Genomic DNA, 12,883 nt, shown 5'->3' on the forward strand with positions numbered 1-12,883 from the left:
ATTGGCTTTTATTAGAAGACTGCTATTTTTATTTAATGATGTGAGTGAGCATCTTGAAGGAGGATTGGCCTCTGAAACCATCACATAATGAGAACCATCTTTTCTCTGATAACAAGAAAACAATAGCAGTTGCACCCCATGATTGCAGTTCATGCCTGCCTTCAGCAGTGCAAAGTTCCTCAATGAGTGTTGGTTGAGGCCCATAACAGTACCTCTTCACCAGTTGCTACCTTTACTAGCAAATTATCCTGCCCTTAGTGAAGGGACCTCTCTGGGAGTTCATCCATATAAGAATAAAAGAGGTGACATGGTTATAGGTCTGACAAGCATCCAGCTCTCCAGGGTGGTGGTGCTTGTTCCCAGCCCTAAGTGATGTGTAGTTGAACAGTTGTGTGAGTGCTCTATTTTCTAAAAGGCTACAGGTCAGCCCTGCTTGTTGTTTCATGTTTTTCCTGCTGTCCTTCAGTACTTTGGTCCTTAGCTACCCATAAGAAGGGATTCCCTTTGCTCAGTCTCTGATGAAAGGAGTATCTTGTGGCATGGTTCATGCCTAGGGCATCTTCTTGAGTGAAGCTTGTAAGGGTGGCATTAAGTTTCTTGATGAAACAGAGGCATTATACCAGCTCATCAGAAGGATCACACTTTGTATGTAGTGTGTCACTTGCTTTTCTGTTTCCCAATGAGGCAGGCAGGTCATTTAGAAATGCACTTTCCAGGAGCTCACTTAGTCACTCCAGCAGGCAGCTGGGAGTGTGGGGGTTTGGCCCACTTTCTCCTGTCACCACAAATTGGTGGGCAGGGTTAATATCAGATACAGGAAAGGAATAGCAGGTGTGTCTCGGTCAGGCAATAACTTGTCTGAGGCTGCTTCTTGTTAGGTGCAGGGGATGAGTGGTTTGAAAATCGAATTAATCATGAGTTAGCCTGGTCCCCTCCTGTTCTCACCCTTCCTACCCAGTGTAGCATCTGACTCACCAGCGTCAGCTACCTGACAGCTGAAGGCTAAGTCAGGATCAGACTAGCAGAGATCAAAGGAATAGCCTTGGCCCCAGCATCTGGGGGTGGGACACACGTCCTTTCTTGCGGCTCTGCTGGTCTGCAGTCCCATGGTCTCAGCTGTTTTGAATTCTGCCTGGATCCCATGAAACCAAAGCTGTAGACAGTGCTCTTCCAGCTCCTCTGCCTGTGAAAACTTCTTGCTCTGATTGTTGTTCTGCAGGAGATTTGCTTCGGTTGTTTATTTGTTCCTTACAGCCTGGAAGAAAGTGTTTCTTGGAGTCAGACTGGCTCATGCTAACTGCAGATACTGGCTGCTCATGGGAAGGATGGATTGAGAGTATAAACAGGGTGACAAGATAAGCCATTTTAATATTGAGGGATCTCCATAATTATATTCTTCTATTCCTGCCTCTTCTCCCAAAACAAAACCAAACTAAACAAATATTTTGAGCTGTTATTGTTCACATGCGAGATTAAAGAGATGCTGTCAATGTTGGCCTTCAAAATATGAGTTGGTGCCATAGATAGGAAAATCTAAGGCATATTTTGTTTTTACTGCTTTTAATTATCTTTAGGGGTTTTTACACTTCTCTGAGCTTTTATCTACTTCCACATAGACTACTGATAGTTTGAACCGTAATGCAAGAATGTGGAGGTTAGTCTTGAAAGAGTATATAAATTCTTAGATACTGCCCTAGTTTGCTGCTGATTTAAAGAAACACAATGGTGAGTTGGTTAGTGGGGTTACTTTGAGCTCCAAGAAAATTGGAAGAGCATTATGGCTTGAGCTAATGGCTTTTGCACTGTGAGCACGACCATGTGGTGTTTTGTGAAAGAACTCAGTTTGATCAAATTAGTCGTAGGAACCAGAATATATTTTGTAAGTATCACTTGGTACATTTTTGGTGGTAGCACTGAGTGGTCTTTATTCATGATAAATTATAAGAAGTACTGTGCACTCATCTGTGGATGCCAGCTTTACTCTTGATCAGTTATAATTTGACACAGATTCATGTGGAATATGTGGAAATTAATATAGTGGTGCAGACTTAAGTGTAATGTGAAGATAATGGCAATATGGGGAAAAATTGCTGGGTATACCACCAGCCTCACAGCATGTCAGAGATGGGGCTGGCTTTGCTGTTTCGTAGAGAGGAACTAATCAAAATAATTAGTGGCTTTTTAGGGGCTTTTTTGTGTGTGTTGTGAGGATCACAATGATAGTTGGTAGAAAAGCAGCTGTACACCCTAGGGATTAGTAGGCCAGTGAACCCAAGTGAGTCTTGTCTGAGGTTGATGGGCTCCAGCATCTCAGTTTGCATGGTGGCTGGGGCACAACAGCAGCTTCCGTTTTAAAAGCTACGAAGGCTCTTTGCTTCCTGGCAAAGGCAAGAGAGGAAATTCTTTATGATCAATTCCTTCCTTATTGCAAATAAACTTGATTTGCTTTTGTACTGCTGGTCAGGTTTTCACTCGACTTCCTCTATTCTTTGTGTGTAAAGTGGAAAAAATAAAATTAAGAGAAACAAAATAAGGGGCAAGAAGTGGCTTGCCTGGAAGGTTGAAAGGGAAATTTAAAGCAATGCTTTCAAAAGCTTTACTTACAGGTATTTATGGAGGCAGATGTGCATTTTTCCACCTCTTGTGGAAAACTAATTAAGATGTTTTGTAACTTGTAAATGAATGTTGGCAAAATACTTGAAGGAAGAATAAAAGCTCCCTTTTTTTCCTGTGTAAGGCAATATCACAGCTTCTTTTTAAAATACGGAGTTGTTCTTTGCCCCTGAAAGGAACTGGAATTGTAGCTGTCACAATTGGAAGTAATAGGTGCCTAACATTTGCATATGTTGCCAAGTATTTTCAGGTATATGTCTTTAACTAGTTCAGTAAACAAGTCTCACTGTTTAGTATGAAGGTTAGTTTTTAAACTGTGAAATAAAATTCTAATTTTGGCATGTTATTTGCTCATTCTTTCATATTAGTTATGGCTCAAAAATATGGGGTGTGTTTTTCTTTTTTTTTTAAATTTTGTAACCTACCATTTTAGCTTCTTGATAGTGTTTTTGTTTTGTTTTTTTCCATACAGAATTTTCCTTGGATGCGTCCCTTCCTCTGAGATCTTGCTCTTTTGCACCCCAATATTTTGTTTTCAGTTAAAGCCCTTTCCTGGTTCCCATGAGGACAGATGTAAACCAGATGCTTGCTTTTTGGATATATTTTTCAAGTTCAGTAACTTAGCATGGACTTCCATAAATAAATCTGTAAGCTGCTGAACAACTAAGAGCCACCACCTATTTTTTAAATATTATTTTATTATTTCCAGACTCCTGCCTTAATGATTCTTTGGAAGTGAGAAAGATAAAGAATTGTTTATTTCTACTGTTGTAAGAGATCGTGATACCCATGAAACTTCTGAAAAAAGTGTCAGTGAGCAATAAAGGGATAAAAATTATACAGAAAAGCCTGGAAAGTATTTCTGCTTTTATAATATAGAACTTACCTCTAGTTTGTAAAAGAGATCTGCACAGCTATCATGTGCTTTGCAAAGGGATTTCTTTCACCTCTTCCTATGAATTTAGTCATTTAGGACAAAAGGCATTGGGATTGCTTGGCGTGGGAAGTGAAAGGAGGATTCTTTAGGGGTTTTTTACCTCTCTCGCTATATTGCAGTGCTTCAGAAATCTTTTTGGGTACAGTAGGTTGTCAGTGAGCAGTTACTACAGTTCTGCTTCCAGCTCTTCAGTGGATGACTTGATGACTTTCACAAATGAACATGTGTGTTACAAAGCAATAGATGAATTTCAGTGATGGCTATGGGTTTGTGTTTTGTTTCGTGTTTTTTTTTTTTTTTTCCCCCTAAACTTTTTTTAAGCACAGGGTTGCCCAAGTGTCACAGGTGAGGCTAGGGCCTGCTGGGTGTTTTTGATGTCCATGTTGACAGGACTCAGAGCCAAAATTCAGATGAGCCTTAAGGCTGGGTTCTGCAGTTGGTAAACCCATGTGTTAAAAACTGTGACACTTTTTCTGTCTGCCTGTCTAAGTATGAATCTGTATCGTGCCATACTTCCTCATCTTCTCGGTTTTTCTTTCAGGAAACATGAGGTCTAGACTTTCTAGCTTAAGAACAGCTGAAATTCTCATGATTTGAGGTGGGGTAATAGGGGAAAAAAATGCTATGGATCATTTGATTTCTGTTTTCAAAGGTCATTTTTGAAGTTACTCAATTCAGAAAGCATTTTCTGCAGTAAGACTAGCTCAATATGCTTTTTACTTAGTAGTTTTATTGTTCCCAGTCTTGCTTTTATTAAAAAACAATATAATGATATTACCATTTATTGCATTGAGAGTCCTGCTCTGCTTTGGAAATGCACAGGAGGAAGAGTGTTTTGCTGTGTGAGGAATGTGTGTTCTCACAAACCACATGGACAAAATGGATGTTCTTGTTCCCATTTTGAACATGGGAAGAGAGGCACCTTGATGTAGACCAGATTTTAAGAGACTCAAGTCCTTTGCTCCTCAGGTGTTGAAATATTCCCCTAGTATAAGTTAGCTGTAATCTATTTACTTTTTCAGAAATAAAAACCAGCAGTGCAGGGAATGATGCCATGGATCCCAAGTGCCAGCCTTAGTCACTGTCACAGCGGCATCTGAAGTCCCAAAGTTTAAATTGCCTCCATAGAAAAGTGAGAAAATAGTATAACTACTAAATCAAGTGGCAGGAGAAGCTGTTATAGTAAAAATAAAAGAAGAGCAGAAAGCAGAAGAGTACAAGTATAGAAAGGATTTCAAACTATTAACAATACAGGCTTCACTTCGGATGATGGTTAAAACTCATACTTTCAGGTTTGAGTCGTGTTCCTTGGGGTGGATATTTTGTTTCCATAAACCATATAAGGATGAACTTTAAGAAAGCTATGATAAGAATGCATTAGGAAGTCTTATTTTTCTCCAACTTTGGTTTACTAGTCATCATAATTTCCCTTACATAGGCATTTTGACTTTAGTTTCGCTCTTCAGTGATTTGCTTTTTTAGCATATAGAAGAAGGTTGATTGTCCTGTACCAGTTGAACAGAGGCAATAAATTGGCTGTAAGCATCACAACTTGTGATTAATTTTTTCTAATTTGAAAATAATTTTTTGTTGGAATTCTTTTTTTCTGTAATATTAATTCTTTCATAACTCTTCTTTCAGGGATGTCAAAACCGAGTGTTGGATGATTAAGGAAATAAGCACCATTATCCCTTTTTAATTGAGAGCTGAGACACAGAGAAAATACAAAAATCAGTAGAGATCATATGGCTGGGAATACATAAACAAACTGTATATTTACAGTTTAGCTGCTAGTCAAAACCTTTGGCAATTTATTCCTCAATCCTAGTTTGTTACCCTCAATCATTAATACTTGTTTTCAGTAATTGTGCCTGAAAATAAACTGGCTGAAAAATAGTGCCTCCCAAACAGAGGTTCACTTCTTTTAGTTAGCCATGCAACTAAGCTTTGAGGTAGTGGTTATTCCAGGTAGCTCACTCAGTGGAGCCTCAAATAGCCCTGCAAGGCTTCATAAACATTCCTGTTGAACTTTCTGCTATTGACCACAGACTTTCTGAGCTTCAGTAGAAAATACTTAACCTATTTCTGATCTGTTGCCGATCTTAAATGCTGATGGCCTCCTCCCTGCCAAATGCCATCATGTCAGTGACTTGAAGCCTTAAAGCGCTCTGGTGAACTTTTTTTAGGGGGGGAAAAAAAAGAAAAAAAAAAAAAAGAACCAGTTGTCAAAGTTTTCAGTAGCCTGTAAGCTCAAAGCAGTAGAGGTTTGGGAAGTGAATCTGAACAGCTTAATGATGTAGGAACAGATCTGCCTTGTTCCACGTATTAAAATTCCTGAGTCTTTTTTTGTTTTGTTTTATCGTATTATTTATGTGGAATTGCATGTTTCCAAAGAAGCATTCAGGTTACAAAGCCAGGTATGCAGAAACAGGAAAATGTGGTAATAGAAGAGTCTCCATTAAAAACAAAAATATATCGTTTAGGGCCACAGAAAAGGGTCTGTGTGACAAGGCAAGAAAAGTAATAAGGCAGAGAAAGTAATATGGCCCTCAGAGTTTCTTGGTTAAAAGTGTCTGGTGGCTTGTTCTGTAGTCCTTCTCGTGATCTCCGAATTCTCTATTTCAGCAGCACTCAACTCACATGTTCTTAGAAATTTTTGTTGACGGGGTGGAAGGGGAGGAGAACTGTGCCAGCAAGACTGTAAAGGAAGACGGGGGTCAGCCTGGAAGGCAGGTGGACGTGAATATTTGTATAGGCTGCTGGCACTGGTCTTGGGAGCTGTTTTCATTATGGAAGTGTAAAGGACCATGTGTGCATCTGGTGTGGGGCTGCCCGGCCTGTCAGACCCTCGTCCTGCCTGCTTTGGAGTTTGCCCTGTGGCATGGGGCTGAGGAGGAACACTGTGCAGAGCTGGGCCTTACTGACAGAAATGTTCGGTATGTGGCTCGTTGAGGAGGAGGCTGTACGAGGTTGTGTGCCTTACAGCATGAAAATCACCAAGTGCTTTTGTCAGCCTGACCTTTGGGCCTGGAAGTAACCTGACCTGCAGGACCAACACTGCTGTGCGATGTACAGTATAACCCGGTGCTGCTGAGAAAGCAGCTTTTAATCTGCAAATTTGCAGAATCCGTTTCTGAGCTGGCATTTCTTTTGAAGTAAATCCCATGAACTCTGTGCAGGCTCTTCAAATTCTTGTGAGCTCTGTAAACACCAGCTTCAGGACTTGGAGGTGAGGAGTTGCTCGTCGAAAGCCTGGCGGTTTTCACCTCTCTCAGCTCTGCAGTTGGTGTCTTATTGAAGATTTCCTTCTCTCCTCAAAGCGTGGGCTGGTGCCTTCCCAGACCACATCTGAGACTGCAACTGCTGGTGTGCGCCTAAGGCACAGGGTGACAGCTGATCTGAAGCCTTCCAGGCTCATACCCTTGCACCTTAACAGGAGCTTTTCTAAAGCTGAAAGGGTTTTATGTGTGGCTTTTTATGCTGTACATTGCAGTGCAAGCAACTGAGTCATCTTAAGTCCTCCTGTTTAATCTGGTTTTGAAATCAAGTGGTGTTGGGTAAAATATTGTCCAAAGAATTCAAAGCTAATGAATGATGCTGGTTTCTTCTTTGCATACAAAGGTGTCTTGGTGTATATGTACTTTTTTTTTTTTTTTTAGTTTTACTGGCAGCAAGGAAGAAAGCTTTTGCTCCTATTTTAGTAGCTGAACAGGTTTTGCTAGCTAAGCCATGCCTTTGGAAAGCCTGCCCACAAACTAAATAAATGGCAGGGTATAGCTCTTGCTTCCAGCTGGAATTAAAAATCTTTTGTTGTGCACAGCACTTTGCTGCATGTCAGCTAGCAATTAGGTGAACCACAAAACATGCTGCAGCTAAGTGAACCTGACAAACTAGAGACTTGCCTGGAAGTTCAAAGGAGAGTTGCTGGGATGAAAATGGAAGGTTGCAGGGTAAAAAGTGGGGTTCAGTGACTTTTGCAGGATCATACCTACCCGTCTGCCAGGAAAATGGGTGGGAGTGAGGGCTAGTTAAGCAATGGGAGCCTTCTTCACATTGTGTACCTTAGAGCCTTCCTGGGGATCTTTAGAGCTGCAAAAAATCAGGATTTGTAGAGGCCATTCAGTTTCTTCAGGTTGATACAGTATGTAGTATAGGAACATAAATACAGTAGTAAATGTACATAGTGGACAATGGCAGGTGCCAAAGCCAGATTATTATTTACTGGACGTCAAAACATTTCCTTGAGCTTTAATGGAATTTTTTACTTTAATTTCAGTTACATCATGTCCCACCTTCCCCACCCCATCATTAATACCACCACAGGGAAAAGAAAAAGTCAAAGAAATGAAGCAAAGGAGCTGCTCTGCAATTAAAAATTTAACTCAGTGAGGGTTAAAGAAGAAATATGTAATTTTTAAAATTATTTTTAGTTTGTTTGTCCCCAGGGAAATGCAAAATACGACCTCTTCAGTTGCAGCAATTGCAGCAAATTTACCATTATGCTTTTGTCTACATACTGTATCATAGTGGTCTGAACCAGATGACAATCATATTAGGAGGATATTGCAGAACTCCATGTTCATTTGTATGAACATAAGGGGCCATCATCAAGTGATTGTCTCTCATGAGCTGGGAGCCTGTAAGTTCAATTTGGGATAAATTTTCAGGATTCCTACCCTAATAGTCGAAATCCTCGATGGAGTAAGGGTTGACCAGTTGAGAGGCTGCCTGACAGGATAGCTCAGATTTTATAGTCAGCAGAGCTTTATAAGCAGCTGGGTGGGAAATGAGTTGGGGCATCACTATTTGAAGGGTAGTGAGTGCTTGTGGGAGGAGGCTTGCAAGTCTTGTGTTATCTGAGAGTCCCTCACTGAAAATGGAGGGAGAAAGTGTTGGATCCCAGAAGTTCCCACCTGTTTGCAGTGGATCAAATGATAACTAAAGGGCCTTAACTGGTTGTCTTGTTTTTTTTCCTTAACCAGTGAGAAATGTCTGTGCCTTTGCTTTGTACAAGTTGTTGCATAGCACAGACATCTGACAAATATGTCAAAATCTAAATCTGAACTTTGTCTCTTAATTGTTTGTTTTAAAGATTGCTTGTCTTCAGACAGGGGAGTAAAGATTTTTTTGTTTTTGTTTTAAAGTGATGAAAGTGATTTTGCTGACCCTATAGATGTTTGCTGTAAGATCAGAAACCATGCATATCTTTCAGATACATTGGGACTAGCCAAAGAATAAATGTTTATCACCTGTTGTTATTACATGGACTGTATTCTCTAATTCCTACATTTAAGATGGATATGAAAGTAACTGCCTTCCATTGTAGTTCCACTATAGGGATTAAACCACTCTGATGTACAATATGAGACTTTTTTAAAACAAAGGTTCAATTGCTAAAACAAAAAATATACAGTGCAAAAGATCATACAAATTTCAAAAGTGGTTTTACACAAGCAGATCACTAGAAAGGTAATAGTTTTGGCTTGATGTTTAGATGTACAGTTGTTTAGAAGCCTATTTTCATTCTATTTTGAAACTAAACTAAAACTAATCTGTATTCTAGATGAGATCTGACAGGACTAATTTCTCTCTGTGAAGACAGCAACAAACAGTGGTGACTTATTCAAATGTATTTTACTTGAAACAGTGTACTTCAGTAGGAAATATATGGAAATTAGATCATTTTATTTGATCTTGACATGTGCTGGATGGCCAGTGTGCCTCAGTACACGAGGTGAGGGCCAGTTTGCAGTGCTCTGCCTGCTGGGTAAAAGTCAAGTTAATGGTAAACTACTGCTTGTGATTTAAAATAACTTTCTGCAATACCAATAGCTTTCTTTTGTCTTTCAGAATTTAAAAAAGCTGAGTTGAGGGAGTATCTTTGTGGGCAGCAGAGAACCACCTAATGTACTCCACATGGTTTGATTTATATATTCTTACTGTAAGTTAAAGAACTAACATTTGCAAGCTGAAGTTTAATACAGAAAATATGTATGGGTTGATTGGGGTGGTAACCAGTGTTACTAGGAGTCTGACTATTGTCTAACAGTAATCTGCAGGTTGCAAAGTCCTCAAGATAGTTTTGCTGTCTCTTAAGTTGATTTACATTCCCAGTGTTGAAAAGCCTTTTCGTTGCTACTGAAGGGTGGAAGCAGAACATGCAGTACATGTTCAAACATCTCCACTTTGAAGACATGCAACTCTTCTTATGCGATCTTTAATAGCAGAGATGCTTCTAAGTAGTATTTTGGATTTATTTCCAAAACAATAAATATATGTATTTTAGGAATGCAGGAACAGAACTAAAATAATCTTCATTATGGAAGTCTAAAAAAATCTCTTGAAAACCCCAGGAGTTAATTTTGCTGACTATTGATATCTATGTGATGTGCAATAAAGCTTCTATTTAATGGGTAGAAGTGCCAACTTCCTACATGAGGGGAAAGTGTTTACACTCAGTTGACTTTACTGTACCAAATCAACCTTTCTGTAGTCATATCCCAGGTGTTTTGGGCTACACCACCATTTTCAAGACCTGTAGTGGCCATAGAAGTTTGCTCTGTGTGATTTTTATTTTTCCTTATCTCTTCTTCTCACACAGATGATGCTGAAAGGTGTGTTGTGGGTTGGTTTTTTTTTGGGGGGGGGGGGGGGGGGGGGGAGTTGGTTTTCAGGTTTGGTTTGGGTTTGTTTCAGAAAAAAGCAGAAATTGAGCCATTGAATATTTCAGATTTTGATGGCTGATAGGCAAGCCGTGTTGTTTGCTTAGTGTGATTTCCAGGTTAAGTCCCACTTTTTTAGTTATGCTGAGGAAAAGGTTCATATCTGTGTTTCAGGAAGCTCTTTTGGTAACTGTTTTTCTCCCATTTATAAATAATCCTCAGAGGGGAGTGTTGGGGTTTTTTTACTTTAATGAGTTACAGCAAGCCATCAGAAAAGTGATATTCTTAGGATTTTGTTATATTTTGTTTCATTTGAAGTGATCATGGAGTATTATTCTCCACCAGGCCTTTGATGCAATTCTGGCTTTCATTTCCTTATTTTCTAATGGACTTCCATGGTATTCATTGTGGCAGTCACTGATACTCCATAAGCACTGTAGCAAAATGTAGCAACGCATTTTTTTGTTTCTCTAGTAATATTACCTACTGTGTGTGCAGCTAATTACACCTTTTTTTAAGATGCTGTATTACTTGCAAAATGTTTCCCATTAGTGATCTTGATATTTCAGGTGTTATTTGTCAGAACTGATTTAGTGGTTAAGTGTAGGTTTTTAATTCATGATTTCTAGTTCCATTTCTGGATTTGCAGCAGACTTGGTTTGGCTTTAATGTTTTATTTTCTAAAACTAGAAGTTTCCTGTCTTTCTTATGCAGATAACATTTCACCCAGTCAAATCTGATCTTACTTGATGGCTGTTGAGGCTCTGAGGACTTCAGCAGAAGATATTAAGAAAAATAAAGTATCATGATGACCATTTAATCAGGGATGACTATTACCAGTCATTTTTGTTTAGTTCCTTGTAAACTAAACTGTCTTGTGTTCTCCCCTCAAATACTCTCTTGTTGTTAAGAGCCCCATAGGCAAATATTGTTGCATCTATTTTTACATTTCAGTGATGATGTAAATCTGCTTTGAACTGTTAAATAATATTTAGGTTTTGGAGTGCATACAGGTTTCCCTTCCCAAAGAGAAATTTCCTACGACAAAATAAAATGAGAAGAAATGTTTGCTCTTGGATGCTCTGGTGCAAAACGCACTGCAGGGTTTCACTGCCCTGTAAAACACTGAGAGTTTAATCTTTTAATGCTGCTGAAAGGGAATGAAAGGGCTCAAATAAATGAATTTCTAACAATTATTAAGACTAAACTGTGATTTATGAAAGCTTTGCTTGTGTTTTGCTTCATTTGTTTCTCAAGGACTCCTGACTTCTCAACTGTTTCCTTAGGTCCCTTTGTTTAGGTAAGATTAAAACACTCATTAGGCTCTCTAGGCAAGTCACTGATAGCAGACTCAAGGCCTTCAGTGGACACTTGGGCAACTCCTAGAATGAGATAAGGGGGGTTCAAACAAAGAGACACAGAGACGCTGTCATAGGGAAACTGATTTTGCTGATTTAGGAGGGAGACACCTGGACTTTACTTCACAGCACATGCTCTGGAAAGAGGGTCAGCTAGGGAGCACTGTGAAGAAGACTACTTACTTCCTCCCTCGACCACCGAAGACCCTCACCCTATTTTCACTACGCATGCCTGGAGTATGTAAATTAATTCCGGGAACTCATTATCATAAGACACCCCTTTCTAGGAAATGTAGTGAATATGCATGATTTGTGTGTATGTAAACTGATGTCCCTTGCTAATTCTTGGGAGCTCTTGTGGTGGAGAATCCCCAGGGCAACCCCAGCGCTGCCAATAAAATACCTGCCTAACAGTTATATTGGATTCTGACCGTTAATTTCTTTGTTTCACTGCTATTAGTTCAACATTAGAAGTAAAAATCCAGCTTTGTCTGCTGGTTGAATAACAAAGCGCTGTGTATATATTGATTTTTAAATCCTCACCACTGCCTCACATTTTCCGATGGGATGTGTTTTGGCCTGACACTGAATAGGATGTGTTTCAGGGGGTGTGTTCTGGTCTGAATACTAATCCTGAAAAATAATAACAGAATTGAAAAGCTGTAGGGATGGCTTTGTCTTAGAGGAGTGTATTAGATCAGTGAACCTGTTAGTCTGGTATCCAGACCCGTTGTGGCTGGTATCTGATGATTCAGCAGAGGAGGGGTGTGTGTGTGTGTGAGAAGTAAACCATGCCTTTGTAACCCCTGTGTGGTGAAAACCTGGGTGCTTATGCAAGACATGTGGGTTTGATTATCATAAACACTTGTAACTAATAATTAAATTGGGGTGTTATGGGCATTGTTTCATGTATCTATCAACATGACTGTTGTCCCAGACAGGCTAACAGCATTAAGGTGTTTGTGCCATGTGCAGATGGAAATTATTTTCTCACATTGAGGTGGGTTTTTTTAAATTGCATTTCCTCCAGCTTTGTGCACATTGTATCCCCACTTTCACCTAATGCACGGTGAGTTGTTCGGAAAAACTTGTCAATTTTCTTTACCCACTTCTGTGCACCTTTTCTGTCTTTCGCAGGGTCTGCACCAGATCTGAGCCTTTGTCAGCTTTGTGGTTTAAGACTTGAGATAGGAAGTCTCGAGGATTTATCTGCCACTTCAGTTCAGTCACAGCTGAATCCTTATTCCCACCAGAAAAAAAAAATGCAGTTTGTCTTTGGAGTTGCTCATGTGCACATTCTTTCATTCATGGAG

At 39.6% G+C, this 12,883-nt stretch overlaps 1 protein-coding gene across 18 annotated transcripts in view; it reads left to right on the plus strand.

The window, feature by feature from the left end:
• PDLIM5 (PDZ and LIM domain 5) overlaps positions 1–12,883 on the plus strand; it is a 131,357-nt gene that overhangs the window by 42,476 nt on the left and 75,998 nt on the right. The gene's annotated exons all lie outside the window — the stretch shown is intronic.

The sequence above is a fragment of the Strix uralensis genome, chromosome 4 (assembly GCF_047716275.1).
Source record: "Strix uralensis isolate ZFMK-TIS-50842 chromosome 4, bStrUra1, whole genome shotgun sequence".
In the NCBI taxonomy this organism is placed as follows: domain Eukaryota; kingdom Metazoa; phylum Chordata; class Aves; order Strigiformes; family Strigidae; genus Strix; species Strix uralensis.